Source organism: Phyllobates terribilis, unplaced genomic scaffold (genome assembly GCF_046119375.1).
Source record: "Phyllobates terribilis strain yellow unplaced genomic scaffold, ASM4611937v1 Scaffold_27__1_contigs__length_16484149, whole genome shotgun sequence".
Taxonomy (NCBI): domain Eukaryota; kingdom Metazoa; phylum Chordata; class Amphibia; order Anura; family Dendrobatidae; genus Phyllobates; species Phyllobates terribilis.
The window spans coordinates 13,762,844-13,789,178 of NW_027362787.1; the positions used below are offsets into that span (position 1 = coordinate 13,762,844).

General features: G+C 44.6%; 14 non-coding genes and 2 pseudogenes across 14 annotated transcripts; all 16 read left to right on the forward strand.

Annotated features, from left to right (window-relative positions):
• The first annotated feature begins 6,147 nt into the window (after positions 1-6,147).
• LOC141177745 (U2 spliceosomal RNA) lies at positions 6,148-6,323 on the forward strand (annotated as a pseudogene).
• Positions 6,324-7,438: 1,115 nt separating this feature from the next.
• On the forward strand, positions 7,439-7,629 carry LOC141177227 (U2 spliceosomal RNA). The gene has a single exon (XR_012253841.1). It is a non-coding gene; the product is annotated as a U2 spliceosomal RNA (small nuclear RNA).
• Positions 7,630-8,744: 1,115 nt separating this feature from the next.
• Positions 8,745-8,935, forward strand: LOC141177228 (U2 spliceosomal RNA). Its single transcript, XR_012253842.1, has one exon. It is a non-coding gene; the product is annotated as a U2 spliceosomal RNA (small nuclear RNA).
• Positions 8,936-10,050: 1,115 nt separating this feature from the next.
• LOC141177360 (U2 spliceosomal RNA) lies at positions 10,051-10,241 on the forward strand. Its single transcript, XR_012253961.1, has one exon. It is a non-coding gene; the product is annotated as a U2 spliceosomal RNA (small nuclear RNA).
• A 1,115-nt stretch (positions 10,242-11,356) lies between these two features.
• On the forward strand, positions 11,357-11,448 carry LOC141178171 (U2 spliceosomal RNA; annotated as a pseudogene).
• A 788-nt stretch (positions 11,449-12,236) lies between these two features.
• LOC141177724 (U2 spliceosomal RNA) lies at positions 12,237-12,419 on the forward strand. Its single transcript, XR_012254291.1, has one exon. It is a non-coding gene; the product is annotated as a U2 spliceosomal RNA (small nuclear RNA).
• Positions 12,420-13,533: 1,114 nt separating this feature from the next.
• LOC141177229 (U2 spliceosomal RNA) lies at positions 13,534-13,724 on the forward strand. The gene has a single exon (XR_012253843.1). It is a non-coding gene; the product is annotated as a U2 spliceosomal RNA (small nuclear RNA).
• A 1,115-nt stretch (positions 13,725-14,839) lies between these two features.
• LOC141177230 (U2 spliceosomal RNA) lies at positions 14,840-15,030 on the forward strand. Its single transcript, XR_012253844.1, has one exon. It is a non-coding gene; the product is annotated as a U2 spliceosomal RNA (small nuclear RNA).
• A 1,115-nt stretch (positions 15,031-16,145) lies between these two features.
• LOC141177231 (U2 spliceosomal RNA) lies at positions 16,146-16,336 on the forward strand. The gene has a single exon (XR_012253845.1). It is a non-coding gene; the product is annotated as a U2 spliceosomal RNA (small nuclear RNA).
• A 1,115-nt stretch (positions 16,337-17,451) lies between these two features.
• Positions 17,452-17,642, forward strand: LOC141177232 (U2 spliceosomal RNA). Its single transcript, XR_012253846.1, has one exon. It is a non-coding gene; the product is annotated as a U2 spliceosomal RNA (small nuclear RNA).
• A 1,115-nt stretch (positions 17,643-18,757) lies between these two features.
• Positions 18,758-18,948, forward strand: LOC141177233 (U2 spliceosomal RNA). The gene has a single exon (XR_012253847.1). It is a non-coding gene; the product is annotated as a U2 spliceosomal RNA (small nuclear RNA).
• A 1,115-nt stretch (positions 18,949-20,063) lies between these two features.
• Positions 20,064-20,254, forward strand: LOC141177234 (U2 spliceosomal RNA). The gene has a single exon (XR_012253848.1). It is a non-coding gene; the product is annotated as a U2 spliceosomal RNA (small nuclear RNA).
• Positions 20,255-21,369: 1,115 nt separating this feature from the next.
• Positions 21,370-21,560, forward strand: LOC141177235 (U2 spliceosomal RNA). Its single transcript, XR_012253849.1, has one exon. It is a non-coding gene; the product is annotated as a U2 spliceosomal RNA (small nuclear RNA).
• A 1,115-nt stretch (positions 21,561-22,675) lies between these two features.
• On the forward strand, positions 22,676-22,866 carry LOC141177237 (U2 spliceosomal RNA). The gene has a single exon (XR_012253850.1). It is a non-coding gene; the product is annotated as a U2 spliceosomal RNA (small nuclear RNA).
• A 1,114-nt stretch (positions 22,867-23,980) lies between these two features.
• On the forward strand, positions 23,981-24,171 carry LOC141177383 (U2 spliceosomal RNA). The gene has a single exon (XR_012253982.1). It is a non-coding gene; the product is annotated as a U2 spliceosomal RNA (small nuclear RNA).
• Positions 24,172-25,286: 1,115 nt separating this feature from the next.
• On the forward strand, positions 25,287-25,477 carry LOC141177542 (U2 spliceosomal RNA). Its single transcript, XR_012254128.1, has one exon. It is a non-coding gene; the product is annotated as a U2 spliceosomal RNA (small nuclear RNA).
• The last annotated feature ends 858 nt before the right edge of the window (positions 25,478-26,335 follow it).

A 26,335-nucleotide genomic window follows, 5' to 3' on the forward strand; every position in this document is an offset into this window, starting at 1 on the left:
TCTTTGGCTTTGCTTTTCTTCTCCTCATTGGATTTTTCATGTTCAAAGTTGCAGAAGCCAGATTACAAGCTCATTTTGGTTCAACTTCAGCAACTGTGCATTGCATTGCCATGTAATGTGATGCAATGCTATCTTTCTAGCTCTCCCTTTTTACTTCCTTTTGGATAAACAGACATATTAGGCAAGCATTTTGGAGCTTTCACCTAAATAACTACAGGTGGTGAGATAAGCTGCACAATATAATTGACCTTTCAGTATATTGTTGCACACACACCATCTATTTAGCAAATGCCCTTGTTATCAACAGCAGCCTTTTAAACTCACCTGAGCTAACAGGTATGTGCGCTGGTTACTCTGCTGCGCTTAAAATTTCTTTTTTGGTTTGCTACAATGCCTTTTCTGAAACGTTGTCTCCCTCTGCTGGAACACTGACTTCTTTCATTTAATGCCTGCAGACTATAAAAGAGAACCCAACCCAAAAAGTTTGGTTGATTAGTCTGTGGCATTCTGTTAAACTGTTGCTTATGGCGGTCTCTGTGAGCTTCTCAGCGACATTCAGCCAGCCAGGTATCCTGCCTGCAGTAGATGGAATGTGGCAATGGAACGCTGGCTGCGCGTGTCATAATAGGCTCTGAGCCTTTATATACCTGTGCACAGCAGCAGCCACCTTCAGTCTGCTGCTGGACAGCCAGCAGCAGCAGCAGCAGGAGAGGTATGTAATCAGGAGCCCTCCTGCTAAGGGTAGACAGCTGCTCGTTCCACCCCACCCCCCGCCTTAATTGGTTCTCCTCCCTTCCAACGGTGTTGAGGCGGGTGGGAACAGCAGGGGGTGAAGGTGCTGTGTTTAAAGAGGTGGAGTTATGCAGATCTAAAACGCGTGGATTGCAGCAGCAGCAAGCCGAAAAGTGCAGGCATGTAAGGGATCTAGAGGTTGACAACATGTCTTCTTAACGGGAGTCCAGGAGCTCATCTCCACAAATGGACTTTTCAGGATCCTTGGGTGGCTCCGTAGTTTGAAACCAATTCTGGTTATCGCTTCTCGGCCTTTTGGCTAAGATACCACATCTTGCCAGAAGGATTCTAAGCCAATCGTGCCCTTGGCCTTGAGGCATCGGCGGTGTAAAAGCCGTCTTAAGCCTCATGCTGCTTTAGGGGGCAGATACGCAAAGAAACCAAGAAGGCGATCGACCCTATCTACCTTTTGAAGATGGCATCAGCAGTAGCGGCCGCAGTGCGCTATGCCAGAGCTGGTGACCTTCGCATCAAGAACTCTTTCAAAATCGAAGTGGACGATGCATCCAAGGAGAAGATGACCTTGAAGTTTTTCGTGAGGAGAGTGCTGCTGGAGATCCTAGGAGTAAAGAGGGAAGACATCCTGGCCCTTCAAGATCGCCCCGGTTCCTTCACTTTGACTCTGGAGTCGGAGTATGCGTGCCAGAACCTCTTCCGCCAGATTCACCTGCACCTTTCAGATGAGGATCTTAAAGGACTCACTTTTGTCATCCTTTACTCCGGTGGAGAGAAGCCGCTCGTGGTTCAGATGAGCAACCCTCATGTTCCCTTAGTTAATATTATTTGCTTTCTTCAAAACTATTTCCCAGAACTGCGGTATTCCCACAAGGTCATGAATGAGGAAAACCTCTGGACGGGAAAGCATAAATTTTTTGTTAAATTTTGTGAAGATCCAAATGGCATTGGTGGTCAGCGTCATCCTCCGTCAAGTTTCCTGATCGGTAGGGAGCGGGGGCGCCTCTTCTACCCGGACATGCCCCTCTTCTGCCGGAAATGCATGTGTTTCGGTCACACTTATGAGAACTGCAAGGAGGAGGTGGCAATCTGTAAGAAGTGCTACAAGCATGGACATGCCACAATGGACTGTACCAATGAGATGGTGTGCAACATCTGCCGGGTCCCAGGTCACTCCTTCCGGGAGTGTCCTTTGAAGAAAAAGGCGGAAACCTATGCTGAAACGCTGGCAAAGCAACCTGCCCGTGTGCCTCCATCTGCTCCCGGGGGGCAGAGGCAACCCTCTGCTGTTCCTGCTCCTGCGGGTGCGTCTACAGCGCGGGGGCAGTCTTCTAGCTCTCCAGTACCTGCTCCACAGACCAAGCCTGCTAGTACATCAGGTGGTACGTCTGCACCTGCTGCACAGAGGAAGCCAACCAACCCTCCTGCTCCTGCTGCTAAGGGGGGTCCCACCGGTGCTCCTGTATCTACTGTGCGAACACAACCCCCTGTAGGCGGGTCCACAAGCACTTCAGTGCCTGCTGCACAGGGAAAACCTGCCAGTTCTCCTATTCCTGCTGCGCATAAGCCCACGTCTATGCAGAAACCTCCAGCTGAGAAACCTGTCCGTCCTGAGAGGAGGGAAGCTTCATCTAAGGACTGGGCTGCTGATTCTGATCCGGGTGATATGGTGGTGGAGGGGAGTCCCTCTGCTGAAATCGGGACATTTAGCTCGGAGGAAGAAGCAATGGAGCTGGAAACTCGTAGGAAAAGGAAAACAGATGATAGGTCTGATGAGAATGTGGCCAGGGAGACTTCCAAGAAGTGTCCATTAAAACCAAGTCTTCTGCAATACAAGCCAATGGCTCCCGCTGCCCCTCCTGAGGAGCCAAGGCCTTCAGACCCTATAAACATTTCTTTTTCGGACTCAGAAGTGCAGAGCCCGTTAACATCGGTGGGCTTTATGTCTGATTCTGACAGTAGTGTGACCTGAACTAACCTATCATGACCTCATCAATTAAAGTAGCCTCGCTCAATGTGAGGAGTATAAGGGGCTCTACAAGAAGGGCTGCTTTGTTTTCCTACCTGTCAACAGTGGACTGTGATGTCTTTTGTTTGCAAGAATGTAACATTGACTTTGATATGAATTATGCAGATTTAAGAAAAGATTGGCCTCATGGGCCCTCTATCTGGTCCGGAGATAATGAAAATCGTTCCTCTGGCATTGGAGTGCTGTTTAGGTCGCATGACTTTAAAATCAACTCTTTTGTGGACATTTCTTCTGGACGTGCTCTTTTCTTAAATATTAGTTTTAAAGGTGTGGACTTTAGACTTTTGAACATTTATGCTTCTCCGGTGAAGGAAGAGAGACATCAGTTGTTTGAAGATGTGCAATATTACCTACCTGGTTCATCGCCTCTGATGTTCTGTGGGGATTTCAATTGTGTCTTGCCTGGTGAAGGGAGAAGCGGGAGTTCCACCGTTCCTAAAAAAGACAAAACAGAGAAACAACTAAAGGATTTGTTAACTGATTTTTTTCTTAGAGACTCCTGGAAAGAGATCCGTAGTAATGATCCCGGTTATACTTGGGAGAACTCTTCTTCTAAATCTCGTATTGATTTTATTTTCATGTCCCAATATGTGAATGTCAAATCTGTTGTCTTAATCCCAAACATTTTTTCAGATCATAAGATGTTGCTATCAGAGTTAGAATTACCTGGGCTTGTCAAGGCAAGAGGAGTTTGGAGGCTAAATACAACATTGTTACAAGATCCTAAGGTAAGAACAGATTTTAAAGCGTTTTTTAATTATTTAAGAACAAAACAACAAAAATTTTTAACTCTGCTAGAATGGTGGGAATACAGCAAGATGAAGATAAAAAGTTTTTTTATCAAGGTCAGCATAGCCAATGCAAGAGAAAAGTCCGCTTGGCATAAAAGGCTTATTACTAAATTGCAGACCTGTTATCAACTAAGAGATGTGGGACTTGAAATGGACGATTTAATTGAAGCAACAAAAAAAGAAATTAAAAAGAGTATAGAGTCGAAGGGTAAGGAAATAATTTATAACTCAAAAATTGAAGTGATGGAGAAAAATGAAAAGTGCTCAAGATTTTTTTTTAAAAAAGTAGTTGCTGCTAAGGAAATGATAACAGAATTAGAGGGTGAAACTACAACTGAAGGTATGCTCAACCAAGCTCACCAGTTTTATCAGCAGCTTTTTAATGAGAAAACTATAGACCAGTCTTTTACTGAAGATGCCCTTAATTCATTAAAAAATAGTCTGAGCCGCGAAGACCAAGAATTGTTATGCACTGAAGTCACCTTGTCGGAAGTAGATGCTGCTATCAAAAGTTTTTCCTATGGGAAAACCCCTGGTTCTGACGGTTTGCCTGTTGAATTTTATCGTGAATTTTGGAATTTTTTAAAACCCGACTTGTTTTTAGTAATCAAAGAAGCTTTTAAGTGTGATATCCTGCCTATATCTTGGAGAAGTGGTCTGGTCTCCCTGATTTTTAAAAAAGGAGCCAAATCCCATCTGGCAAACTGGAGACCAATCACACTGTTGAATGTTGATTACAAGTTGATGTCCAAAATTTTAGTGAACCGTTTTAAAAAAGTTTTATCCAAAGTTATTTATGAAGACCAGGTATGTGGGGTGCCAGGAAGAGGAGTTGCGGAGCATCTCAATACCATCCGCGATGTCATATGGTACCAGCAATCCAGGAAGCAAGACTTAGCAATTTTATCGTTGGATTTTCAAAAGGCTTTTGATCGTGTCTCTCATTGTTTTTTATGGTTGGTTTTAAAAAAAATGGGCTTCCCTGAAATTTTTATCAAGCAAGTGGCACTTTTATATAAGAACTCTTTTAGTAAAATTTTAATCAATGGATTTTTGTCTAATGAAGTGTTTTTGCATTCAGGTGTGAAGCAAGGCTGCCCTTTGTCCCCAGTGCTATTTATATGTGCAATAGAGCCTCTTTTATCTATGCTACGAGAGGATAAAGTGATTAAAGGTGTCCCTATCCCTGGAGGACATGGAAGAGATGTGAAGGTAATGGGCTACATGGATGATATTACTATTTTTTGTTCATCACCTGCCGCTCTCAGGAGAGCTATAAGAACGACCAATTTTTTTTGTGAAGCCTCAGGTTTTAAGTTAAACATTGAGAAATGTGATTGTTTTGTCCGTGGCAATTGGGCGGATGTGTCCATCCCTGATCTCCCGATGCAGTCAGAGAAGATTAAAATTCTGGGCGTGATTTTTGATCGACAGAATGATGGAATGAAGAGCTGGGATGGAGTAAGGGACAAAATACAAAAGAAGATTGACTTTTGGAAATTAAGAAAATTAACAATCGAAGGTAAAGTTTTAATTATTAAGGCCCTTCTGCTTCCTGTCATGTTATATCTCAGTTATGTTTATCCCCCAAGTGACCTTACAGCGAGAAGATTACAGAGAATGCTGTTTGAATTTGTGTGGAACTCTAAGTTCGAAAAGGTGAAGAGAGAAACAATGTACAAGATGCACCACCTTGGTGGTAAGGATGTTCCCAACGTCAAACTGTTTTTATACTCCAAGTTTTTTAGCCTCTGTTTTAAATATATGTTTGCTTCAAGCCCTTGGGCACATTTTTTAAGATATGCAGCTGGCCACATTTTTAGGAGGCGAAAGTGGATATCCATTTCTTTAACAAGCCCAGTGTTGTTATCCCCTCCACAACAATATGCCATCCTGGAGAAAGTTATCAGATTATATGGCCTAGATTCTTTTGAGATGGAGACATTGAAGAATGCAAGGAAGCTGCTGCAGCAATTAAAAAAGAAAGAAACTTTGACGCCCATAAGCCATTATTCATATAGCAGAGTCACTAAAATATGGAATTTAACAAATGCACCTTACCTGATGAATCAACATAAAGACTTAGCTTGGATGATTGTGCAGGAATGTTTACCGACTCGTGATTTCCAGTATAAAAGAAGACTTAGCACTATACAAACCTGCCCGAGGCATCAGTGCAATAATGATGAGACTACTATGCACCTTATTTGGAATTGTGATTTTGCACAGCAAGTGTGGACAGACTGTGGTGAGCTTTTAAAATTTTTATCTGGTCTTAATTTTTTAAGCCATGAAGTGGTTTTATATGGGATTTTACCAAACATGACGAAAGAAAAAGAGAGAGTTTTATGGTGCACTTTGAGTTGTGTTAAAAGTGCTCTATGGAAGACCAGAAACATATTGTTGTTTAAAAGAGACTATATAGAAGTCAAGGATTGTATAAGACTGGCATTAAGTGAAATTTATATGTACTACCTAATGGATATGAAGAAGCTTGGAAAGAAAAGAGCCCTGAGTATATGGAACTATCACCTATGGAAGATGTTATTTTAAAGCTCTGAAGAAAAGATAAAGACTACGATATTTTAAATATAAACGCAAAATCTGTTCTTATCAGTTTAATATCTGATACGTCCCCTATCTGGGGACCATATATTAAATGGATTTTTAGAACAGGGAGATGGAAAAAGAGCTTGCTCTGTCCACTCCACGCATTGACCTGGTATTGCAGTATCTCCAGGACCGGTGCACCCCTTCTTTAATGCAGTTTCTAAAATCAGAAAGAATTGAATTCAATGTTTTTTGTTCATTTTGCTTGTTTGTCGGATTTTGGGATGGACTCTTTGGCTTTGCTTTTCTTCTCCTCATTGGATTTTTCATGTTCAAAGTTGCAGAAGCCAGATTACAAGCTCATTTTGGTTCAACTTCAGCAACTGTGCATTGCATTGCCATGTAATGTGATGCAATGCTATCTTTCTAGCTCTCCCTTTTTACTTCCTTTTGGATAAACAGACATATTAGGCAAGCATTTTGGAGCTTTCACCTAAATAACTACAGGTGGTGAGATAAGCTGCACAATATAATTGACCTTTCAGTATATTGTTGCACACACACCATCTATTTAGCAAATGCCCTTGTTATCAACAGCAGCCTTTTAAACTCACCTGAGCTAACAGGTATGTGCGCTGGTTACTCTGCTGCGCTTAAAATTTCTTTTTTGGTTTGCTACAATGCCTTTTCTGAAACGTTGTCTCCTTCTGCTGGAACACTGACTTCTTTCATTTAATGCCTGCAGACTATAAAAGAGAACCCAACCCAAAAAGTTTGGTTGATTAGTCTGTGGCATTCTGTTAAACTGTTGCTTATGGCGGTCTCTGTGAGCTTCTCAGCGACATTCAGCCAGCCAGGTATCCTGCCTGCAGTAGATGGAATGTGGCAATGGAACGCTGGCTGCGCGTGTCATAATAGGCTCTGAGCCTTTATATACCTGTGCACAGCAGCAGCCACCTTCAGTCTGCTGCTGGACAGCCAGCAGCAGCAGCAGCAGGAGAGGTATGTAATCAGGAGCCCTCCTGCTAAGGGTAGACAGCTGCTCGTTCCACCCCACCCCCCGCCTTAATTGGTTCTCCTCCCTTCCAACGGTGTTGAGGCGGGTGGGAACAGCAGGGGGTGAAGGTGCTGTGTTTAAAGAGGTGGAGTTATGCAGATCTAAAACGCGTGGATTGCAGCAGCAGCAAGCCGAAAAGTGCAGGCATGTAAGGGATCTAGAGGTTGACAACATGTCTTCTTAACGGGAGTCCAGGAGCTCATCTCCACAAATGGACTTTTCAGGATCCTTGGGTGGCTCCGTAGTTTGAAACCAATTCTGGTTATCGCTTCTCGGCCTTTTGGCTAAGATCAAGTGTAGTATCTGTTCTTATCAGTTTAATATCTGATACGTCCCCTATCTGGGGACCATATATTAAATGGATTTTTAGAACAGGGAGATGGAAAAAGAGCTTGCTCTGTCCACTCCACGCATTGACCTGGTATTGCAGTATCTCCAGGACCGGTGCACCCCTTCTTTAATGCAGTTTCTAAAATCAGAAAGAATTGAATTCAATGTTTTTTGTTCATTTTGCTTGTTTGTCGGATTTTGGGATGGACTCTTTGGCTTTGCTTTTCTTCTCCTCATTGGATTTTTCATGTTCAAAGTTGCAGAAGCCAGATTACAAGCTCATTTTGGTTCAACTTCAGCAACTGTGCATTGCATTGCCATGTAATGTGATGCAATGCTATCTTTCTAGCTCTCCCTTTTTACTTCCTTTTGGATAAACAGACATATTAGGCAAGCATTTTGGAGCTTTCACCTAAATAACTACAGGTGGTGAGATAAGCTGCACAATATAATTGACCTTTCAGTATATTGTTGCACACACACCATCTATTTAGCAAATGCCCTTGTTATCAACAGCAGCCTTTTAAACTCACCTGAGCTAACAGGTATGTGCGCTGGTTACTCTGCTGCGCTTAAAATTTCTTTTTTGGTTTGCTACAATGCCTTTTCTGAAACGTTGTCTCCTTCTGCTGGAACACTGACTTCTTTCATTTAATGCCTGCAGACTATAAAAGAGAACCCAACCCAAAAAGTTTGGTTGATTAGTCTGTGGCATTCTGTTAAACTGTTGCTTATGGCGGTCTCTGTGAGCTTCTCAGCGACATTCAGCCAGCCAGGTATCCTGCCTGCAGTAGATGGAATGTGGCAATGGAACGCTGGCTGCGCGTGTCATAATAGGCTCTGAGCCTTTATATACCTGTGCACAGCAGCAGCCACCTTCAGTCTGCTGCTGGACAGCCAGCAGCAGCAGCAGCAGGAGAGGTATGTAATCAGGAGCCCTCCTGCTAAGGGTAGACAGCTGCTCGTTCCACCCCACCCCCCGCCTTAATTGGTTCTCCTCCCTTCCAACGGTGTTGAGGCGGGTGGGAACAGCAGGGGGTGAAGGTGCTGTGTTTAAAGAGGTGGAGTTATGCAGATCTAAAACGCGTGGATTGCAGCAGCAGCAAGCTGAAAAGTGCAGGCATGTAAGGGATCTAGAGGTTGACAACATGTCTTCTTAACGGGAGTCCAGGAGCTCATCTCCACAAATGGACTTTTCAGGATCCTTGGGTGGCTCCGTAGTTTGAAACCAATTCTGGTTATCGCTTCTCGGCCTTTTGGCTAAGATCAAGTGTAGTATCTGTTCTTATCAGTTTAATATCTGATACGTCCCCTATCTGGGGACCATATATTAAATGGATTTTTAGAACAGGGAGATGGAAAAAGAGCTTGCTCTGTCCACTCCACGCATTGACCTGGTATTGCAGTATCTCCAGGACCGGTGCACCCCTTCTTTAATGCAGTTTCTAAAATCAGAAAGAATTGAATTCAATGTTTTTTGTTCATTTTGCTTGTTTGTCGGATTTTGGGATGGACTCTTTGGCTTTGCTTTTCTTCTCCTCATTGGATTTTTCATGTTCAAAGTTGCAGAAGCCAGATTACAAGCTCATTTTGGTTCAACTTCAGCAACTGTGCATTGCATTGCCATGTAATCTGATGCAATGCTATCTTTCTAGCTCTCCCTTTTTACTTCCTTTTGGATAAACAGACATATTAGGCAAGCATTTTGGAGCTTTCACCTAAATAACTACAGGTGGTGAGATAAGCTGCACAATATAATTGACCTTTCAGTATATTGTTGCACACACACCATCTATTTAGCAAATGCCCTTGTTATCAACAGCAGCCTTTTAAACTCACCTGAGCTAACAGGTATGTGCGCTGGTTACTCTGCTGCGCTTAAAATTTCTTTTTTGGTTTGCTGCAATGCCTTTTCTGAAACGTTGTCTCCTTCTGCTGGAACACTGACTTCTTTCATTTAATGCCTGCAGACTATAAAAGAGAACCCAACCCAAAAAGTTTGGTTGATTAGTCTGTGGCATTCTGTTAAACTGTTGCTTATGGCGGTCTCTGTGAGCTTCTCAGCGACATTCAGCCAGCCAGGTATCCTGCCTGCAGTAGATGGAATGTGGCAATGGAACGCTGGCTGCGCGTGTCATAATAGGCTCTGAGCCTTTATATACCTGTGCACAGCAGCAGCCACCTTCAGTCTGCTGCTGGACAGCCAGCAGCAGCAGCAGCAGGAGAGGTATGTAATCAGGAGCCCTCCTGCTAAGGGTAGACAGCTGCTCGTTCCACCCCACCCCCCGCCTTAATTGGTTCTCCTCCCTTCCAACGGTGTTGAGGCGGGTGGGAACAGCAGGGGGTGAAGGTGCTGTGTTTAAAGAGGTGGAGTTATGCAGATCTAAAACGCGTGGATTGCAGCAGCAGCAAGCCGAAAAGTGCAGGCATGTAAGGGATCTAGAGGTTGACAACATGTCTTCTTAACGGGAGTCCAGGAGCTCATCTCCACAAATGGACTTTTCAGGATCCTTGGGTGGCTCCGTAGTTTGAAACCAATTCTGGTTATCGCTTCTCGGCCTTTTGGCTAAGATCAAGTGTAGTATCTGTTCTTATCAGTTTAATATCTGATACGTCCCCTATGTGGGGACCATATATTAAATGGATTTTTAGAACAGGGAGATGGAAAAAGAGCTTGCTCTGTCCACTCCACGCATTGACCTGGTATTGCAGTATCTCCAGGACCGGTGCACCCCTTCTTTAATGCAGTTTCTAAAATCAGAAAGAATTGAATTCAATGTTTTTTGTTCATTTTGCTTGTTTGTCGGATTTTGGGATGGACTCTTTGGCTTTGCTTTTCTTCTCCTCATTGGATTTTTCATGTTCAAAGTTGCAGAAGCCAGATTACAAGCTCATTTTGGTTCAACTTCAGCAACTGTGCATTGCATTGCCATGTAATGTGATGCAATGCTATCTTTCTAGCTCTCCCTTTTTACTTCCTTTTGGATAAACAGACATATTAGGCAAGCATTTTGGAGCTTTCACCTAAATAACTACAGGTGGTGAGATAAGCTGCACAATATAATTGACCTTTCAGTATATTGTTGCACACACACCATCTATTTAGCAAATGCCCTTGTTATCAACAGCAGCCTTTTAAACTCACCTGAGCTAACAGGTATGTGCGCTGGTTACTCTGCTGCGCTTAAAATTTCTTTTTTGGTTTGCTACAATGCCTTTTCTGAAACGTTGTCTCCTTCTGCTGGAACACTGACTTCTTTCATTTAATGCCTGCAGACTATAAAAGAGAACCCAACCCAAAAAGTTTGGTTGATTAGTCTGTGGCATTCTGTTAAACTGTTGCTTATGGCGGTCTCTGTGAGCTTCTCAGCGACATTCAGCCAGCCAGGTATCCTGCCTGCAGTAGATGGAATGTGGCAATGGAACGCTGGCTGCGCGTGTCATAATAGGCTCTGAGCCTTTATATACCTGTGCACAGCAGCAGCCACCTTCAGTCTGCTGCTGGACAGCCAGCAGCAGCAGCAGCAGGAGAGGTATGTAATCAGGAGCCCTCCTGCTAAGGGTAGACAGCTGCTCGTTCCACCCCACCCCCCGCCTTAATTGGTTCTCCTCCCTTCCAACGGTGTTGAGGCGGGTGGGAACAGCAGGGGGTGAAGGTGCTGTGTTTAAAGAGGTGGAGTTATGCAGATCTAAAACGCGTGGATTGCAGCAGCAGCAAGCCGAAAAGTGCAGGCATGTAAGGGATCTAGAGGTTGACAACATGTCTTCTTAACGGGAGTACAGGAGCTCATCTCCACAAATGGACTTTTCAGGATCCTTGGGTGGCTCCGTAGTTTGAAACCAATTCTGGTTATCGCTTCTCGGCCTTTTGGCTAAGATCAAGTGTAGTATCTTTCGAAAAGGCGGTTTTGGATGTTGGCCGCCCTAGTAGATTGATACATTATGCACACTGGGGTTTAGGCGCTTGTTAGTACGCCAGGTGGCTAATATAGTCATCTGGTGGAAAGCATGGCCCCCCAGGATCGACGCCATTGGGCCGGGAAAGATCGAAAGCCCGAAGTGTGAAGTGCCCCAGGAGTGGTGACCCTGGGGTGCCTTAACTCACTGGGATTGGGAACCCCACTTGAGTTTATGGCACATTTGCACAAGCACTTCAAATTTTCTTTCTTCGCACACACCCTTATTCCGGGCCTTCTGGCCTTAGGATGGGGAATTTTTCAATTCCCGGTCGAAGGTCCGGGCAGTATTATACTGTGAAACCTTCACTATTTATTTAATTTCTTTGTCACTGTGTGTCCACTTATTCACGTGTGTCACGTCCTACTAGGATTTTGTCGGGATGCGGTTCCCTTATGGGTTCCTCTCTTGGCAGGTCTAGGGGGGGAGTGTGTGGCCATCAGGTTCCGCTCCCCCCTGAACCCCCCTGGCTCTCCTCTTTCGGGAGGAGAGCGTTGTTGGCTCCCCTCTTCCGGGAGGGGAGCACAGTCTTTGGCTCCCAGTGCCTTGCTCGGGTGAGAACTCGGGCAGGTGCTGGGGGTAAGATTGGGTCGCCTCTGGCTTCGGCTGGAGGTGGCTTTTTGTCCCTGTTCCTCGCTGTGGCCTTTTGGCTCGGAGGGACGGGAATGGTTTGGGGGACCCTTCTCCTTTTGGAGAGGGTTTCAAGAAGACCAGCATCCTAGTGCACTTTTTTTGTGGCACTTGTCACTTTTTTAAGCGCACTCGGGTTTTGTACACGAATTCGGGCTTTCGATAAAAAAAAAAATCTGTTCTTATCAGTTTAATATCTGATACGTCCCCTATCTGGGGACCATATATTAAATGGATTTTTAGAACAGGGAGATGGAAAAAGAGCTTGCTCTGTCCACTCCACGCATTGACCTGGTATTGCAGTATCTCCAGGACCGGTGCACCCCTTCTTTAATGCAGTTTCTAAAATCAGAAAGAATTGAATTCAATGTTTTTTGTTCATTTTGCTTGTTTGTCGGATTTTGGGATGGACTCTTTGGCTTTGCTTTTCTTCTCCTCATTGGATTTTTCATGTTCAAAGTTGCAGAAGCCAGATTACAAGCTCATTTTGGTTCAACTTCAGCAACTGTGCATTGCATTGCCATGTAATGTGATGCAATGCTATCTTTCTAGCTCTCCCTTTTTACTTCCTTTTGGATAAACAGACATATTAGGCAAGCATTTTGGAGCTTTCACCTAAATAACTACAGGTGGTGAGATAAGCTGCACAATATAATTGACCTTTCAGTATATTGTTGCACACACACCATCTATTTAGCAAATGCCCTTGTTATCAACAGAAGCCTTTTAAACTCACCTGAGCTAACAGGTATGTGCGCTGGTTACTCTGCTGCGCTTAAAATTTCTTTTTTGGTTTGCTACAATGCCTTTTCTGAAACGTTGTCTCCTTCTGCTGGAACACTGACTTCTTTCATTTAATGCCTGCAGACTATAAAAGAGAACCCAACCCAAAAAGTTTGGTTGATTAGTCTGTGGCATTCTGTTAAACTGTTGCTTATGGCGGTCTCTGTGAGCTTCTCAGCGACATTCAGCCAGCCAGGTATCCTGCCTGCAGTAGATGGAATGTGGCAATGGAACGCTGGCTGCGCGTGTCATAATAGGCTCTGAGCCTTTATATACCTGTGCACAGCAGCAGCCACCTTCAGTCTGCTGCTGGACAGCCAGCAGCAGCAGCAGCAGGAGAGGTATGTAATCAGGAGCCCTCCTGCTAAGGGTAGACAGCTGCTCGTTCCACCCCACCCCCACCTTAATTGGTTCTCCTCCCTTCCAACGGTGTTGAGGCGGGTGGGAACAGCAGGGGGTGAAGGTGCTGTGTTTAAAGAGGTGGAGTTATGCAGATCTAAAACGCGTGGATTGCAGCAGCAGCAAGCCGAAAAGTGCAGGCATGTAAGGGATCTAGAGGTTGACAACATGTCTTCTTAACGGGAGTCCAGGAGCTCATCTCCACAAATGGACTTTTCAGGATCCTTGGGTGGCTCCGTAGTTTGAAACCAATTCTGGTTATCGCTTCTCGGCCTTTTGGCTAAGATCAAGTGTAGTATCTGTTCTTATCAGTTTAATATCTGATACGTCCCCTATCTGGGGACCATATATTAAATGGATTTTTAGAACAGGGAGATGGAAAAAGAGCTTGCTCTGTCCACTCCACGCATTGACCTGGTATTGCAGTATCTCCAGGACCGGTGCACCCCTTCTTTAATGCAGTTTCTAAAATCAGAAAGAATTGAATTCAATGTTTTTTGTTCATTTTGCTTGTTTGTCGGATTTTGGGATGGACTCTTTGGCTTTGCTTTTCTTCTCCTCATTGGATTTTTCATGTTCAAAGTTGCAGAAGCCAGATTACAAGCTCATTTTGGTTCAACTTCAGCAACTGTGCATTGCATTGCCATGTAATGTGATGCAATGCTATCTTTCTAGCTCTCCCTTTTTACTTCCTTTTGGATAAACAGACATATTAGGCAAGCATTTTGGAGCTTTCACCTAAATAACTACAGGTGGTGAGATAAGCTGCACAATATAATTGACCTTTCAGTATATTGTTGCACACACACCATCTATTTAGCAAATGCCCTTGTTATCAACAGCAGCCTTTTAAACTCACCTGAGCTAACAGGTATGTGCGCTGGTTACTCTGCTGCGCTTAAAATTTCTTTTATGGTTTGCTACAATGCCTTTTCTGAAACGTTGTCTCCTTCTGCTGGAACACTGACTTCTTTCATTTAATGCCTGCAGACTATAAAAGAGAACCCAACCCAAAAAGTTTGGTTGATTAGTCTGTGGCATTCTGTTAAACTGTTGCTTATGGCGGTCTCTGTGAGCTTCTCAGCGACATTCAGCCAGCCAGGTATCCTGCCTGCAGTAGATGGAATGTGGCAATGGAACGCTGGCTGCGCGTGTCATAATAGGCTCTGAGCCTTTATATACCTGTGCACAGCAGCAGCCACCTTCAGTCTGCTGCTGGACAGCCAGCAGCAGCAGCAGCAGGAGAGGTATGTAATCAGGAGCCCTCCTGCTAAGGGTAGACAGCTGCTCGTTCCACCCCACCCCCCGCCTTAATTGGTTCTCCTCCCTTCCAACGGTGTTGAGGCGGGTGGGAACAGCAGGGGGTGAAGGTGCTGTGTTTAAAGAGGTGGAGTTATGCAGATCTAAAACGCGTGGATTGCAGCAGCAGCAAGCCGAAAAGTGCAGGCATGTAAGGGATCTAGAGGTTGACAACATGTCTTCTTAACGGGAGTCCAGGAGCTCATCTCCACAAATGGACTTTTCAGGATCCTTGGGTGGCTCCGTAGTTTGAAACCAATTCTGGTTATCGCTTCTCGGCCTTTTGGCTAAGATCAAGTGTAGTATCTGTTCTTATCAGTTTAATATCTGATACGTCCCCTATCTGGGGACCATATATTAAATGGATTTTTAGAACAGGGAGATGGAAAAAGAGCTTGCTCTGTCCACTCCACGCATTGACCTGGTATTGCAGTATCTCCAGGACCGGTGCACCCCTTCTTTAATGCAGTTTCTAAAATCAGAAAGAATTGAATTCAATGTTTTTTGTTCATTTTGCTTGTTTGTCGGATTTTGGGATGGACTCTTTGGCTTTGCTTTTCTTCTCCTCATTGGATTTTTCATGTTCAAAGTTGCAGAAGCCAGATTACAAGCTCATTTTGGTTCAACTTCAGCAACTGTGCATTGCATTGCCATGTAATGTGATGCAATGCTATCTTTCTAGCTCTCCCTTTTTACTTCCTTTTGGATAAACAGACATATTAGGCAAGCATTTTGGAGCTTTCACCTAAATAACTACAGGTGGTGAGATAAGCTGCACAATATAATTGACCTTTCAGTATATTGTTGCACACACACCATCTATTTAGCAAATGCCCTTGTTATCAACAGCAGCCTTTTAAACTCACCTGAGCTAACAGGTATGTGCGCTGGTTACTCTGCTGCGCTTAAAATTTCTTTTTTGGTTTGCTACAATGCCTTTTCTGAAACGTTGTCTCCTTCTGCTGGAACACTGACTTCTTTCATTTAATGCCTGCAGACTATAAAAGAGAACCCAACCCAAAAAGTTTGGTTGATTAGTCTGTGGCATTCTGTTAAACTGTTGCTTATGGCGGTCTCTGTGAGCTTCTCAGCGACATTCAGCCAGCCAGGTATCCTGCCTGCAGTAGATGGAATGTGGCAATGGAACGCTGGCTGCGCGTGTCATAATAGGCTCTGAGCCTTTATATACCTGTGCACAGCAGCAGCCACCTTCAGTCTGCTGCTGGACAGCCAGCAGCAGCAGCAGCAGGAGAGGTATGTAATCAGGAGCCCTCCTGCTAAGGGTAGACAGCTGCTCGTTCCACCCCACCCCCCGCCTTAATTGGTTCTCCTCCCTTCCAACGGTGTTGAGGCGGGTGGGAACAGCAGGGGGTGAAGGTGCTGTGTTTAAAGAGGTGGAGTTATGCAGATCTAAAACGCGTGGATTGCAGCAGCAGCAAGCCGAAAAGTGCAGGCATGTAAGGGATCTAGAGGTTGACAACATGTCTTCTTAACGGGAGTCCAGGAGCTCATCTCCACAAATGGACTTTTCAGGATCCTTGGGTGGCTCCGTAGTTTGAAACCAATTCTGGTTATCGCTTCTCGGCCTTTTGGCTAAGATCAAGTGTAGTATCTGTTCTTATCAGTTTAATATCTGATACGTCCCCTATCTGGGGACCATATATTAAATGGATTTTTAGAACAGGGAGATGGAAAAAGAGCTTGCTCTGTCCACTCCACGCATTGACCTGGTATTGCAGTATCTCCAGGACCGGTGCACCCCTTCTTTAATGCAGTTTCTAAAATCAGAAAGAATTGAATTCAATGTTTTTTGTTCATTTTGCTTGTTTGTCGGATTTTGGGATGGACTCTTTGGCTTTGCTTTTCTTCTCCTCATTGGATTTTTCATGTTCAAAGTTGCAGAAGCCAGATTACAAGCTCATTTTGGTTCAACTTCAGCAACTGTGCATTGCATTGCCATGTAATGTGATGCAATGCTATCTTTCTAGCTCTCCCTTTTTACTTCCTTTTGGATAAACAGACATATTAGGCAAGCATTTTGGAGCTTTCACCTAAATAACTACAGGTGGTGAGATAAGCTGCACAATATAATTGACCTTTCAGTATATTGTTGCACACACACCATCTATTTAGCAAATGCCCTTGTTATCAACAGCAGCCTTTTAAACTCACCTGAGCTAACAGGTATGTGCGCTGGTTACTCTGCTGCGCTTAAAATTTCTTTTATGGTTTGCTACAATGCCTTTTCTGAAACGTTGTCTCCTTCTGCTGGAACACTGACTTCTTTCATTTAATGCCTGCAGACTATAAAAGAGAACCCAACCCAAAAAGTTTGGTTGATTAGTCTGTGGCATTCTGTTAAACTGTTGCTTATGGCGGTCTCTGTGAGCTTCTCAGCGACATTCAGCCAGCCAGGTATCCTGCCTGCAGTAGATGGAATGTGGCAATGGAACGCTGGCTGCGCGTGTCATAATAGGCTCTGAGCCTTTATATACCTGTGCACAGCAGCAGCCACCTTCAGTCTGCTGCTGGACAGCCAGCAGCAGCAGCAGCAGGAGAGGTATGTAATCAGGAGCCCTCCTGCTAAGGGTAGACAGCTGCTCGTTCCACCCCACCCCCCGCCTTAATTGGTTCTCCTCCCTTCCAACGGTGTTGAGGCGGGTGGGAACAGCAGGGGGTGAAGGTGCTGTGTTTAAAGAGGTGGAGTTATGCAGATCTAAAACGCGTGGATTGCAGCAGCAGCAAGCCGAAAAGTGCAGGCATGTAAGGGATCTAGAGGTTGACAACATGTCTTCTTAACGGGAGTCCAGGAGCTCATCTCCACAAATGGACTTTTCAGGATCCTTGGGTGGCTCCGTAGTTTGAAACCAATTCTGGTTATCGCTTCTCGGCCTTTTGGCTAAGATCAAGTGTAGTATCTGTTCTTATCAGTTTAATATCTGATACGTCCCCTATCTGGGGACCATATATTAAATGGATTTTTAGAACAGGGAGATGGAAAAAGAGCTTGCTCTGTCCACTCCACGCATTGACCTGGTATTGCAGTATCTCCAGGACCGGTGCACCCCTTCTTTAATGCAGTTTCTAAAATCAGAAAGAATTGAATTCAATGTTTTTTGTTCATTTTGCTTGTTTGTCGGATTTTGGGATGGACTCTTTGGCTTTGCTTTTCTTCTCCTCATTGGATTTTTCATGTTCAAAGTTGCAGAAGCCAGATTACAAGCTCATTTTGGTTCAACTTCAGCAACTGTGCATTGCATTGCCATGTAATGTGATGCAATGCTATCTTTCTAGCTCTCCCTTTTTACTTCCTTTTGGATAAACAGACATATTAGGCAAGCATTTTGGAGCTTTCACCTAAATAACTACAGGTGGTGAGATAAGCTGCACAATATAATTGACCTTTCAGTATATTGTTGCACACACACCATCTATTTAGCAAATGCCCTTGTTATCAACAGCAGCCTTTTAAACTCACCTGAGCTAACAGGTATGTGCGCTGGTTACTCTGCTGCGCTTAAAATTTCTTTTTTGGTTTGCTACAATGCCTTTTCTGAAACGTTGTCTCCTTCTGCTGGAACACTGACTTCTTTCATTTAATGCCTGCAGACTATAAAAGAGAACCCAACCCAAAAAGTTTGGTTGATTAGTCTGTGGCATTCTGTTAAACTGTTGCTTATGGCGGTCTCTGTGAGCTTCTCAGCGACATTCAGCCAGCCAGGTATCCTGCCTGCAGTAGATGGAATGTGGCAATGGAACGCTGGCTGCTCGTGTCATAATAGGCTCTGAGCCTTTATATACCTTTGCACAGCAGCAGCCACCTTCAGTCTGCTGCTGGACAGCCAGCAGCAGCAGCAGCAGGAGAGGTATGTAATCAGGAGCCCTCCTGCTAAGGGTAGACAGCTGCTCGTTCCACCCCACCCCCCGCCTTAATTGGTTCTCCTCCCTTCCAACGGTGTTGAGGCGGGTGGGAACAGCAGGGGGTGAAGGTGCTGTGTTTAAAGAGGTGGAGTTATGCAGATCTAAAACGCGTGGATTGCAGCAGCAGCAAGCCGAAAAGTGCAGGCATGTAAGGGATCTAGAGGTTGACAACATGTCTTCTTAATGGGAGTCCAGGAGCTCATCTCCACAAATGGACTTTTCAGGATCCTTGGGTGGCTCCGTAGTTTGAAACCAATTCTGGTTATCGCTTCTCGGCCTTTTGGCTAAGATCAAGTGTAGTATCTGTTCTTATCAGTTTAATATCTGATACGTCCCCTATCTGGGGACCATATATTAAATGGATTTTTAGAACAGGGAGATGGAAAAAGAGCTTGCTCTGTCCACTCCACGCATTGACCTGGTATTGCAGTATCTCCAGGACCGGTGCACCCCTTCTTTAATGCAGTTTCTAAAATCAGAAAGAATTGAATTCAATGTTTTTTGTTCATTTTGCTTGTTTGTCGGATTTTGGGATGGACTCTTTGGCTTTGCTTTTCTTCTCCTCATTGGATTTTTCATGTTCAAAGTTGCAGAAGCCAGATTACAAGCTCATTTTGGTTCAACTTCTGCAACTGTGCATTGCATTGCCATGTAATGTGATGCAATGCTATCTTTCTAGCTCTCCCTTTTTACTTCCTTTTGGATAAACAGACATATTAGGCAAGCATTTTGGAGCTTTCACCTAAATAACTACAGGTGGTGAGATAAGCTGCACAATATAATTGACCTTTCAGTATATTGTTGCACACACACCATCTATTTAGCAAATGCCCTTGTTATCAACAGCAGCCTTTTAAACTCACCTGAGCTAACAGGTATGTGCGCTGGTTACTCTGCTGCGCTTAAAATTTCTTTTTTGGTTTGCTACAATGCCTTTTCTGAAACGTTGTCTCCTTCTGCTGGAACACTGACTTCTTTCATTTAATGCCTGCAGACTATAAAAGAGAACCCAACCCAAAAAGTTTGGTTGATTAGTCTGTGGCATTCTGTTAAACTGTTGCTTATGGCGGTCTCTGTGAGCTTCTCAGCGACATTCAGCCAGCCAGGTATCCTGCCTGCAGTAGATGGAATGTGGCAATGGAACGCTGGCTGCTCGTGTCATAATAGGCTCTGAGCCTTTATATACCTTTGCACAGCAGCAGCCACCTTCAGTCTGCTGCTGGACAGCCAGCAGCAGCAGCAGCAGGAGAGGTATGTAATCAGGAGCCCTCCTGCTAAGGGTAGACAGCTGCTCGTTCCACCCCACCCCCCGCCTTAATTGGTTCTCCTCCCTTCCAACGGTGTTGAGGCGGGTGGGAACAGCAGGGGGTGAAGGTGCTGTGTTTAAAGAGGTGGAGTTATGCAGATCTAAAACGCGTGGATTGCAGCAGCAGCAAGCCGAAAAGTGCAGGCATGTAAGGGATCTAGAGGTTGACAACATGTCTTCTTAACGGGAGTCCAGGAGCTCATCTCCACAAATGGACTTTTCAGGATCCTTGGGTGGCTCCGTAGTTTGAAACCAATTCTGGTTATCGCTTCTCGGCCTTTTGGCTAAGATCAAGTGTAGTATCTGTTCTTATCAGTTTAATATCTGATACGTCCCCTATCTGGGGACCATATATTAAATGGATTTTTAGAACAGGGAGATGGAAAAAGAGCTTGCTCTGTCCACTCCACGCATTGACCTGGTATTGCAGTATCTCCAGGACCGGTGCACCCCTTCTTTAATGCAGTTTCTAAAATCAGAAAGAATTGAATTCAATGTTTTTTGTTCATTTTGCTTGTTTGTCGGATTTTGGGATGGACTCTTTGGCTTTGCTTTTCTTCTCCTCATTGGATTTTTCATGTTCAAAGTTGCAGAAGCCAGATTACAAGCTCATTTTGGTTCAACTTCAGCAACTGTGCATTGCATTGCCATGTAATGTGATGCAATGCTATCTTTCTAGCTCTCCCTTTTTACTTCCTTTTGGATAAACAGACATATTAGGCAAGAATTTTGGAGCTTTCACCTAAATAACTACAGGTGGTGAGATAAGCTGCACAATATAATTGACCTTTCAGTATATTGTTGCACACACACCATCTATTTAGCAAATGCCCTTGTTATCAACAGCAGCCTTTTAAACTCACCTGAGCTAACAGGTATGTGCGCTGGTTACTCTGCTGCGCTTAAAATTTCTTTTTTGGTTTGCTACAATGCCTTTTCTGAAACGTTGTCTCCTTCTGCTGGAACACTGACTTCTTTCATTTAATGCCTGCAGACTATAAAAGAGAACCCAACCCAAAAAGTTTGGTTGATTAGTCTGTGGCATTCTGTTAAACTGTTGCTTATGGCGGTCTCTGTGAGCTTCTCAGCGACATTCAGCCAGCCAGGTATCCTGCCTGCAGTAGATGGAATGTGGCAATGGAACGCTGGCTGCGCGTGTCATAATAGGCTCTGAGCCTTTATATACCTGTGCACAGCAGCAGCCACCTTCAGTCTGCTGCTGGACAGCCAGCAGCAGCAGCAGCAGGAGAGGTATGTAATCAGGAGCCCTCCTGCTAAGGGTAGACAGCTGCTCGTTCCACCCCACCCCCCGCCTTAATTGGTTCTCCTCCCTTCCAACGGTGTTGAGGCGGGTGGGAACAGCAGGGGGTGAAGGTGCTGTGTTTAAAGAGGTGGAGTTATGCAGATCTAAAACGCGTGGATTGCAGCAGCAGCAAGCCGAAAAGTGCAGGCATGTAAGGGATCTAGAGGTTGACAACATGTCTTCTTAACGGGAGTCCAGGAGCTCATCTCCACAAATGGACTTTTCAGGATCCTTGGGTGGCTCCGTAGTTTGAAACCAATTCTGGTTATCGCTTCTCGGCCTTTTGGCTAAGATCAAGTGTAGTATCTGTTCTTATCAGTTTAATATCTGATACGTCCCCTATCTGGGGACCATATATTAAATGGATTTTTAGAACAGGGAGATGGAAAAAGAGCTTGCTCTGTCCACTCCACGCATTGACCTGGTATTGCAGTATCTCCAGGACCGGTGCACCCCTTCTTTAATGCAGTTTCTAAAATCAGAAAGAATTGAATTCAATGTTTTTTGTTCATTTTGCTTGTTTGTCGGATTTTGGGATGGACTCTTTGGCTTTGCTTTTCTTCTCCTCATTGGATTTTTCATGTTCAAAGTTGCAGAAGCCAGATTACAAGCTCATTTTGGTTCAACTTCAGCAACTGTGCATTGCATTGCCATGTAATGTGATGCAATGCTATCTTTCTAGCTCTCCCTTTTTACTTCCTTTTGGATAAACAGACATATTAGGCAAGCATTTTGGAGCTTTCACCTAAATAACTACAGGTGGTGAGATAAGCTGCACAATATAATTGACCTTTCAGTATATTGTTGCACACACACCATCTATTTAGCAAATGCCCTTGTTATCAACAGCAGCCTTTTAAACTCACCTGAGCTAACAGGTATGTGCGCTGGTTACTCTGCTGCGCTTAAAATTTCTTTTTTGGTTTGCTACAATGCCTTTTCTGAAACGTTGTCTCCTTCTGCTGGAACACTGACTTCTTTCATTTAATGCCTGCAGACTATAAAAGAGAACCCAACCCAAAAAGTTTGGTTGATTAGTCTGTGGCATTCTGTTAAACTGTTGCTTATGGCGGTCTCTGTGAGCTTCTCAGCGACATTCAGCCAGCCAGGTATCCTGCCTGCAGTAGATGGAATGTGGCAATGGAACGCTGGCTGCGCGTGTCATAATAGGCTCTGAGCCTTTATATACCTGTGCACAGCAGCAGCCACCTTCAGTCTGCTGCTGGACAGCCAGCAGCAGCAGCAGCAGGAGAGGTATGTAATCAGGAGCCCTCCTGCTAAGGGTAGACAGCTGCTCGTTCCACCCCACCCCCCGCCTTAATTGGTTCTCCTCCCTTCCAACGGTGTTGAGGCGGGTGGGAACAGCAGGGGGTGAAGGTGCTGTGTTTAAAGAGGTGGAGTTATGCAGATCTAAAACGCGTGGATTGCAGCAGCAGCAAGCCGAAAAGTGCAGGCATGTAAGGGATCTAGAGGTTGACAACATGTCTTCTTAACGGGAGTCCAGGAGCTCATCTCCACAAATGGACTTTTCAGGATCCTTGGGTGGCTCCGTAGTTTGAAACCAATTCTGGTTATCGCTTCTCGGCCTTTTGGCTAAGATCAAGTGTAGTATCTGTTCTTATCAGTTTAATATCTGATACGTCCCCTATCTGGGGACCATATATTAAATGGATTTTTAGAACAGGGAGATGGAAAAAGAGCTTGCTCTGTCCACTCCACGCATTGACCTGGTATTGCAGTATCTCCAGGACCGGTGCACCCCTTCTTTAATGCAGTTTCTATAATCAGAAAGAATTGAATTCAATGTTTTTTGTTCATTTTGCTTGTTTGTCGGATTTTGGGATGGACTCTTTGGCTTTGCTTTTCTTCTCCTCATTGGATTTTTCATGTTCAAAGTTGCAGAAGCCAGATTACAAGCTCATTTTGGTTCAACTTCAGCAACTGTGCATTGCATTGCCATGTAATGTGATGCAATGCTATCTTTCTAGCTCTCCCTTTTTACTTCCTTTTGGATAAACAGACATATTAGGCAAGCATTTTGGAGCTTTCACCTAAATAACTACAGGTGGTGAGATAAGCTGCACAATATAATTGACCTTTCAGTATATTGTTGCACACACACCATCTATTTAGCAAATGCCCTTGTTATCAACAGCAGCCTTTTAAACTCACCTGAGCTAACAGGTATGTGCGCTGGTTACTCTGCTGCGCTTAAAATTTCTTTTTTGGTTTGCTACAATGCCTTTTCTGAAACGTTGTCTCCTTCTGCTGGAACACTGACTTCTTTCATTTAATGCCTGCAGACTATAAAAGAGAACCCAACCCAAAAAGTTTGGTTGATTAGTCTGTGGCATTCTGTTAAACTGTTGCTTATGGCGGTCTCTGTGAGCTTCTCAGCGACATTCAGCCAGCCAGGTATCCTGCCTGCAGTAGATGGAATGTGGCAATGGAACGCTGGCTGCGCGTGTCATAATAGGCTCTGAGCCTTTATATACCTGTGCACAGCAGCAGCCACCTTCAGTCTGCTGCTGGACAGCCAGCAGCAGCAGCAGCAGGAGAGGTATGTAATCAGGAGCCCTCCTGCTAAGGGTAGACAGCTGCTCGTTCCACCCCACCCCCCGCCTTAATTGGTTCTCCTCCCTTCCAACGGTGTTGAGGCGGGTGGGAACAGCAGGGGGTGAAGGTGCTGTGTTTAAAGAGGTGGAGTTATGCAGATCTAAAACGCGTGGATTGCAGCAGCAGCAAGCCGAAAAGTGCAGGCATGTAAGGGATCTAGAGGTTGACAACATGTCTTCTTAACGGGAGTCCAGGAGCTCATCTCCAAAATGGACTTTTCAGGATCCTTGGGTGGCTCCGTAGTTTGAAACCAATTCTGGTTATCGCTTCTCAGCCTTTTGGCTAAGATCAAGTGTAGTATCTGTTCTTATCAGTTTAATATCTGATACGTCCCCTATCTGGGGACCATATATTAAATGGATTTTTAGAACAGGGAGATGGAAAAAGAGCTTGCTCTGTCCACTCCACGCATTGACCTGGTATTGCAGTATCTCCAGGACCGGTGCACCCCTTCTTTAATGCAGTTTCTAAAATCAGAAAGAATTGAATTCAATGTTTTTTGTTCATTTTGCTTGTTTGTCGGATTTTGGGATGGACTCTTTGGCTTTGCTTTTCTTCTCCTCATTGGATTTTTCATGTTCAAAGTTGCAGAAGCCAGATTACAAGCTCATTTTGGTTCAACTTCAGCAACTGTGCATTGCATTGCCATGTAATGTGATGCAATGCTATCTTTCTAGCTCTCCCTTTTTACTTCCTTTTGGATAAACAGACATATTAGGCAAGCATTTTGGAGCTTTCACCTAAATAACTACAGGTGGTGAGATAAGCTGCACAATATAATTGACCTTTCAGTATATTGTTGCACACACACCATCTATTTAGCAAATGCCCTTGTTATCAACAGCAGCCTTTTAAACTCACCTGAGCTAACAGGTATGTGCGCTGGTTACTCTGCTGCGCTTAAAATTTCTTTTTTGGTTTGCTACAATGCCTTTTCTGAAACGTTGTCTCCTTCTGCTGGAACACTGACTTCTTTCATTTAATGCCTGCAGACTATAAAAGAGAACCCAACCCAAAAAGTTTGGTTGATTAGTCTGTGGCATTCTGTTAAACTGTTGCTTATGGCGGTCTCTGTGAGCTTCTCAGCGACATTCAGCCAGCCAGGTATCCTGCCTGCAGTAGATGGAATGTGGCAATGGAACGCTGGCTGCGCGTGTCATAATAGGCTCTGAGCCTTTATATACCTGTGCACAGCAGCAGCCACCTTCAGTCTGCTGCTGGACAGCCAGCAGCAGCAGCAGCAGGAGAGGTATGTAATCAGGAGCCCTCCTGCTAAGGGTAGACAGCTGCTCGTTCCACCCCACCCCCCGCCTTAATTGGTTCTCCTCCCTTCCAACGGTGTTGAGGCGGGTGGGAACAGCAGGGGGTGAAGGTGCTGTGTTTAAAGAGGTGGAGTTATGCAGATCTAAAACGCGTGGATTGCAGCAGCAGCAAGCCGAAAAGTGCAGGCATGTAAGGGATCTAGAAGTTGACAACATGTCTTCTTAACGGGAGTCCAGGAGCTCATCTCCACAAATGGACTTTTCAGGATCCTTGGGTGGCTCCGTAGTTTGAAACCAATTCTGGTTATCGCTTCTCGGCCTTTTGGCTAAGATCAAGTGTAGTATCTGTTCTTATCAGTTTAATATCTGATACGTCCCCTATCTGGGAACCATATATTAAATGGATTTTTAGAACAGGGAGATGGAAAAAGAGCTTGCTCTGTCCACTCCACGCATTGACCTGGTATTGCAATATCTCCAGGACCGGTGCACCCCTTCTTTAATGCAGTTTCTAAAATCAGAAAGAATTGAATTCAATGTTTTTTGTTCATTTTGCTTGTTTGTCGGATTTTGGGATGGACTCTTTGGCTTTGCTTTTCTTCTCCTCATTGGATTTTTCATGTTCAAAGTTGCAGAAGCCAGATTACAAGCTCATTTTGGTTCAACTTCAGCAACTGTGCATTGCATTGCCATGTAATGTGATGCAATGCTATCTTTCTAGCTCTCCCTTTTTACTTCCTTTTGGATAAACAGACATATTAGGCAAGCATTTTGGAGCTTTCACCTAAATAACTACAGGTGGTGAGATAAGCTGCACAATATAATTGACCTTTCAGTATATTGTTGCACACACACCATCTATTTAGCAAATGCCCTTGTTATCAACAGCAGCCTTTTAAACTCACCTGAGCTAACAGGTATGTGCGCTGGTTACTCTGCTGCGCTTAAAATTTCTTTTTTGGTTTGCTACAATGCCTTTTCTGAAACGTTGTCTCCTTCTGCTGGAACACTGACTTCTTTCATTTAATGCCTGCAGACTATAAAAGAGAACCCAACCCAAAAAGTTTGGTTGATTAGTCTGTGGCATTCTGTTAAACTGTTGCTTATGGCGGTCTCTGTGAGCTTCTCAGCGACATTCAGCCAGCCAGGTATCCTGCCTGCAGTAGATGGAATGTGGCAATGGAACGCTGGCTGCGCGTGTCATAATAGGCTCTGAGCCTTTATATACCTGTGCACAGCAGCAGCCACCTTCAGTCTGCTGCTGGACAGCCAGCAGCAGCAGCAGCAGGAGAGGTATGTAATCAGGAGCCCTCCTGCTAAGGGTAGACAGCTGCTCGTTCCACCCCACCCCCCGC